The following is a 7,496-nucleotide window of genomic DNA, read 5'->3' as shown; positions in this document are numbered from 1 at the left end:
TAATGGTCTGTTGTAGAAGATGCAGGGAAGAAACGTATTTTGGAGAAAAAATTATAAGAGATTATCTCGAATAAAAGGTAAACTATTAAGGAATAAATTTGCAAATTATTTGGATGCATGATATTAGGGATATTATCCCATAATAAACCGTTATATAGTAATTCTTTTTTTACTTTCAATTCCATTTTTAAATGTGCTAATTTATGGGTAGGAGTTAATAAAAAAATAAGACAAATTTGAATTAAATCCATGGGTTTATGGGATAATATCAGTCTAATTACTTTATATTAATTTTAAATAATTGCCTAAAAATAACTGAATTATATTCCTTTTTAAATGGATTTGAATTAAATCATTTATATATTGCAGATAATAAGGTTCCCGATTTAAAGCATAGAAAGGTATTTTCGGAAATGATATGTTCCAGAAATCAAAGGTTTAAGGATCATGGGTACAATAGTAATTTGACTTTCGTATGAAATGGGCAGGAAAATTGTTGGGGTGACCGAGAAGATGCCATGTGGCATAAGATGGACTTTTTATTAGAGAGATTTCTATAGATGGGTTTGTGAGTTTTTGATTGGTCAAAAAGTATTTGTTGGATAATTATTTAGCAGTATATAAATATTTGCATATGATTTTTGTCTTTTTTTCACTCATGCTTTAAATTTGTTATCTGAATGGTAATTTGTATCTGGTTTTTTATGGTAATAGTAGAACCTGGGATAATTTACGAAACCTATTATGTGTATATAATATAGGATGATATTCTTGTTTATTGAATTGTTGTAATTATATAATATATTAAATAAGAAGCCCCCTTAGGAATAGCAGTTTCCTCCTATTGATGGGGATTTTTTTTTTCTTTTTTAATATGTCTTATTCCACCGCCTTCCCTGTGTAACCAATAAAAATGGGATTAGTGTCCTCTCCACCGTCTCATCTACTACTGCTTTCAAATGTTTCTACCGACTCCTCCACTCACACTCTCTTCTTAATAAAGCCTGCTTCTCTCTTCCACCGCCATCTATACCTTCATCACCTCTCTCTCCTTCTCGTTGCGTTATACCGCTTTGGAAATACCCCTCATCCATCATTTATTTTGTCTTCTCTCTTCCACCGCCATCGGAAGGAAAGGGATCCAGAGCCCACCTTGTAGCACCTGATTCCTGGTACGTAAATCTTATTTGAGTATTTCTCTTCTTTTAGCCTTAGACTCGGCGAGTCACAGGTCCGACTTGCCGAGTAGATGCGGGACCCGGGACACGTTTAAGTTGTCGACTCGGCGAGTCCATATCCTGGACTCGGCGAGTCACAGCTGTTGGATGAAACCCTAAGTTTCAGGGGTTTGCACCCTATTTAAGCAACACCTTCGCCCCAGGCCAGCCCCCATTCTCTCCCCAGAGCTCCCAACCCTCGTTTATGCTTGTTCTTTGAAGAGTTGAAGCTTTGTTGTGTGCTTTTGAAGGTTTTGAAGAAGAAAGGAAGTAGATCCAGAAGAAGGGAAGCCATCCAGGCATTATTGTGTTCTTCCAGCAGTTCCTTTGAGGTATAACCCGTTTTCCCCATGATTCTATGCTTAGTACTTCATTTAGGTCATTCTTGGACAAATCCCCAAGCTTGTATGTGCATTATATGTCGTAATAAGATGTTTGGTCTCTGGATCTAGGCAAGATTGAGCTCCAGGAGCTCAGATCTGTTAGCTTTATGGCCCCATGTTGCTTGTTCACCCTATATCTACCCTTTTGAGGCATTTTGAGCCCTAAAATCCATATTGGTGAATATCCACACGTAAAGTTGGAAACTTTACGTGTGATTCGTGTCCTAGAAGTCCAGATCTGTGAATGGCATGGACTGGAATCGAGCAAATCTGTGTATTTAGTGGGTGCATGGCAACGACTCGGCGAGTCGTTCATGCGACTCGGCGAGTCTGTTCGCGAGTCTCCGAGTTTGTCCCCTTTTCGTAGTGTCGAGTGAGCAGTGAGTCACGGGGTGTGACTCAGTGAGTCGGAAGCTGAACTCATCTATGGAGGTACTCGGCGAGTCAATGCCCTGACTCGACGAGTTCAAGGCAATCTCCTTAGATCAAGAACAGACCCGGCGAGTTGTTCATACAACTCGGCGAGTCGCAGCATAAGTGTTCTTCGGATGAAGATGGACTCGACGAGTTGTTCATACAACTCGGCGAGTCGCAGCATAAGTGTTCATCGGATGAAGATGAACTCGACGAGTTGTTCATACAACTCGGCGAGTAGGATGAAGGACTTGAATACCAGTTTAGAAAGAGAACTCGTCGAGTCGTCGCCTAACTCGACGAGTAGGAACGGGATCCAGGACAATCGTTTGGGTGGTGACTCGGCGAGTTAGAAAGCCAACTCGGCGAGTCGGGTCAACTGAAAGTTGACTCTGACTTTGACTTAGGGCATGGTCAGGGGTAAAATGGTCATTTTACCCAAAGGTCAGTGAGCAGTGTTTGATTGAGTATGTTGTGGGAATTGCAGCCGGAGGATTTCCGGAGCAGCAGCAGCAGCAGTAGGCAGTCAGTTCCCAATCAGATCAGCAGCTGCTTCGAGGTGAGTTACCTTCCAGTAGCGGTGGGTCTACGGCCACAATGCCGGCCCACCAGTAGGAGTTATTTGTAGATGTTTGTCTCTGTGATATTCATCTAGGTATTACCACTACCTGTGTTATGTTATGTGCTAGTATGATATGATGCTATGTGCTAGTGACAGTAGGGGGAGATAGCCCCCGAAGTATCCGGTCGGTAGGACCGAAGGGGAGGCCAGCACCCAGATATGCTAGGCAGTATCCGGTCGGTAGGACCGAAGGGGAGGCCAGCACCCAGATATGCTAGGCGGTATCCGGTCGAAAGGACCGAAGGGGAGGCCAGCACCCAGATATGCTAGGCAATGTCCGGTCGAGAGGGCTGAAGGGGTAGGTCGGGCACCCAGATATGCCTGACGATATATGTATGTTATGAGATTATTTAGTATGTGGTACGGTGGGGGAACTCACTAAGCTTTGTGCTTACAGTTTTCAGTTTTGGTTTCAGGTACTTCCTCAGCTAGGGGAAAGGAGCCGGTGCGGTAGCAGCATGTCACACACACACACTCTCTGGTTTCCGTATTTACGAGATTCTCTGGGATTTATACTCTGATATTTTGATTGGTTGTATGATTTGACTTTTAGACACGGTTTACGTTGTATCATGGTTTGATCAAACAATGTTTTAATTATTAATGTCTTCTAAAGTAATGTTTTAAAACGAAATTTTTGGACGTGAAAATTGGGTCGTTACACACCTTTTCGCTGCCGATTGTGGGTCACCAGTTACACTCGAAACCCTAATTTCTCCATCTCAAAATCATTTATCGTCTTGAAAGGTTAGGCTTTCTTTTTTCAACGACATAGAGATAAGGGATTCCGTGTTTCGATTGGGTCGGAATCTCATGTCAAAACGACAGTTTTAACGGAATCAACATTTCAGGGTTTAAGCGAACACGACCTAGAAGAAAAAACCCTCAACTTGCAGTCGATTCACTTGTGAATTTAACCAATCCGGTGTCCTTCAACGCTTCCCGATTGACTCTACCTGGTTCAATCCCTAATGGATTTGGTCTTCAGCTTCAAATGCTTCAAGTTCTTGAGCTCAGATTCTGTCAAATCTCTGGTGCAATTCCTTCTACTCCCGGGAACTTATCTAATCTTCATGATTTATATCTATCAGGTAACTCTCTCACACCCACCATTCCATCAACTTTAGGGCAATTATTGAATCTTTTAGTTCTTGATCTGTCCAGAAACTTACTCACCGGATTAATCCCTTCATCATTCAGATCATTATCCAATCTCTCTTCACTTGACATGTCTTTAAACTACTTATCAGGAATAATCCCATAAGCTTTCAAGAGGAGAAAGGAAAACATCGTCTGTTTTCAACCTTTATACCTGGAGTCACATCGAATTTTCAAATTTGGGTGTCAACAATCGGAATCGTCGGTTGGTTTAAACCAAAGCTGTTAATTTTTTTCATCAACCTGGTAATTATTTGTTTGTATTTTCATTCTATCGGTTTTCTGATCTAGGGCATCAAGCTAATATATCTGCTTGAATCTATTGCGAAGGAATTGCCTTTGGGATTCTTGAGGAACAAGGACTTTGGGCTTTCAAAATCATATATGCATATATCAATAGTTTTCTCATTTTTTTTTACCATATTCCCAATTATTCCATGGGCTCGTGCTGGCAGCAAGTACTACTAACGTAAGGTTTCCATAATGTCACACCGCCCAGAACGACGGAAACGTCTGGGGGCAGATTGAGTGACTTTATGTATAGTATCATAACAATTGAATACAAATAAAACATAGCAACCCAAACATCATACATTGAGATTACAAGTGTACATAGTTTACAAATGTTGTTTGTTCAAAAGAAAATAAAAATAATTTGAATACAGCAATCATGATGTAGTGACGCTTATCCCCAAAACGTGTTCGTAATACCTATTTCACCGAATTCTTGAGAATACAATCACTTTTGAACAGTGTCAACATTAAAGTTGGTGAGTTCATAAATGTTTTTGTATGAATAAAATCTGTAATGTTTCCTTGTAACTGATAGCGTAAAACTTTCCAAAAAATCTAATATTTTCTTAAATGTAGACTGTAGTCTTAAAATCTAATATATATATATATATATATATATATATATATATATATATATATATATATATATATATATAAACCAAATGAAGAAGCATTGGCCCCGTAAACTATATGATTGCTAATACCCTATGTGGGTTATTCTAATCATACTTAATACGACTAGTAACCTGTATGACGTTCTTCAGGCGTCGGAGCTTGTAGACATTTGTCACTCTAAACTTTCGGTCTAACTGTAGCGAACAACTTAGGTGTGGGGTTGTCAATCCCATATAGATCTATATACAACGGTCTCGCTCTCCCTCCAGGAGACTCTGGTTATAATGCAGGACTTAAGGTGTACTTTAGGTAAAGTACGTGAAGAGAGTGTGTCTCACAAACTGTATCAGCGGTTTACATGTAATGTAGTGAAAATCCTTTTTGTATGTAGAAGCATTTCCTTTGTATAGTAGTTTTATAGAGTGACATAGTGTTAGTTTGAGATATTTATCCGTGAAATGTCCGAAAACTGATAGCTAGTTTAAATGAACCACAAACTATACCCATTATAGTTTTGGTGAAAAAGTTGTAGAGTTAGTGAAATGTGAACCCATTTATACATTTTGTTATACATAATACTATTGTTTTAGAGTATTCATAATTTGGTCAAAACCCAAAAGAATATCGTCTTAGAATAGTTATGAAAACTCATTCTTGATAGAAAATTTCCTTTTATCATAAAAATCATAATTTCCCCATTTGTTCATGTAGTAAATTCAAACTTGCTTTTATATAGTTTCATACTATAACTTAACCATATTATGCATGAAAACCTGAAATAACTAGTAAAATCACATAGTTTGCACAAAAACTTTGTACACAACATATAGATGAACACATATAACAACATTTTGCCAAAATGTAGTTTTTCTTGCGTCCCCCTCCCCCCTAAAAAAACCATGAAAATCTTGAAAAAGGTGGGGGTATGAACTCACCTTGAGTGAATTTTTTTGGATGATTTAAAGGATTGAGATGAGGATTTCGATCTTGGCACTTGAGTGGAGTGGATGAACTTCTAGGAAAGGTTATTATCCTAAGAATGTTAACACACAAAAATGTGTGAAAATGGTGAAACTAACATAAAATCGTATATAAACACTAGGGTATTATGAAAATATTTACCAAAGAAATCCAAGGATTGTCACACCCCGAAACCGATGGCGGAAACGTTCTGGGGCAGAGGAAGTCATGTATAGCATCACAACCAATGAATAACAACAATCATAGCAACATAACCATTACAGTGAATATTTGAATAAAAACGTTTACATCTGTTTGAAACTCAGTTTGAAATACATCCAATCATTTGCAAAATAAAACTTAAAAACTCTAAATTCTTCGGTTCTTCAAAAATCCAACAAGTACCTGTCTACTGATTTCCTGAGAATACAAGCAGTTTCAAAAATATCAGCATAAAGCTGGTGAGTTCATAAGCAGTAATTTGTAATGAAAACTTATTGATGAGCGAGCCCAAATGACTATGTAGTTTCAAGAAAATTCGATATTTTCTTTAGTGAAAAACGTAGTGTGATCGATTTCGTATACAAACATGAATGTTCGTTTCTGAAAATCGTATAGATATGCAAAATACTACTTCATGTGACTAGCTAAAGCTAATCATGAAGTATACGTATTTAAATGTAAAATCGTTGCATAAATGATTCAGTTTTGAAAACCCTGGCTCGGCTAGTATGCATAGTGTGTTTAGTTCTATTTGGTATAAATAAAACTACTGAAGAAAACCAGGTTGGTAAACTATCGGTGATTTATACATAATGTGAGTCGTATAACCATGCTTGATATGACTAGATACCTTTCCAACGTTCTTCAGGCGTTGACGTTAAATGACATTTGTACATCTCAAGCGTGCCCGCCTAACTGTAGCTAGCAGTCCAGATGTAGGATTGTCAGTCCCGAATAGATCTATTCACAAATTTCACGCTCTCCCTCCAGGAGACTCTGGTTATACAGTGGTAGGATTTATCCCTGTACACCTAAGGGTACAATAATGAAGTAACGCCTCACAGTATCGTACAAATTTCACGCTCTCCCTCCAGGAGACTCTGGTTATACAGTAGCGTTCTACCGTAGTAAAAACCCGAATGTATACCGCGAATAATGATAAATTACAGTTATGAAAAATCATGATAAAGTAGTGATATAAACTGTAACCGGTTTTTGTTCCAGTGCATATGTTTAGTAGAGAAGTTTCTATGCTTGATAAGTTTTTAGAGAAATCCCAAACTATACCGATTATAGTTTGCATGTATAATGTAATGAATAACGTATCCGTAAAAACTATGCAATTTTTTAGTAGAAACGCCCCTTATGCTCAACATAGTACAAAAGGCAAATAAAGCATGAAGTTTGCATAAGTTTTATGTATATTCCTGAAAACGTTTATGTTTAACTTGTAAGAAAACATTTATGTTTAGCTTGTAAGAAAACATTTATGTTTAGCTTATAAGAAAACATTTATATTTAGCTTGTATTCCCCCCCTAAAAACCTTAAAAGTACGGAAAACTATAGGGGTATGAACTCACCGATGTTGCGTGGAGTTGTTGACTCAAATGAAGATTCCCAAGTTGTTGTACGGGACCCTTAACGAAATCCTATTATCAAATAAATACGTATATGTATCTAAATTAACGATTTCGATAAATAATGTGTCATAAGAACACTTGAATCAGGTTGAGGAATGTTACCGAGACTTGCTTGAATCGAAGAAATGGGTTTTCAGCCAAAAGTACCACCAAAAAGGTGTTTACGGCCGTGAATACGAGTTTACGATC

The 7,496-nt window shown here is 38.0% G+C and overlaps 1 long non-coding RNA gene across 1 annotated transcript; it reads left to right on the top strand.

The window, feature by feature from the left end:
• Positions 1–819: 819 nt before the first annotated feature.
• LOC145090445 (uncharacterized) lies at positions 820–2,741 on the top strand. The gene is made up of 3 exons (XR_013701580.1): positions 820–1,172; positions 1,469–1,549; positions 2,502–2,741. It is a non-coding gene; the product is annotated as an uncharacterized LOC145090445 (long non-coding RNA).
• The last annotated feature ends 4,755 nt before the right edge of the window (positions 2,742–7,496 follow it).

This window comes from Lactuca serriola, chromosome 2 (genome assembly GCF_051521515.1).
Source record: "Lactuca serriola cultivar US96UC23 chromosome 2, Lser_US96UC23_V15, whole genome shotgun sequence".
NCBI classification, from domain to species: Eukaryota; Viridiplantae; Streptophyta; class Magnoliopsida; order Asterales; family Asteraceae; genus Lactuca; species Lactuca serriola.
Note: the sequence above shows the minus strand (reverse complement) of the source record. Positions and strands in the feature narration are given on the sequence as shown.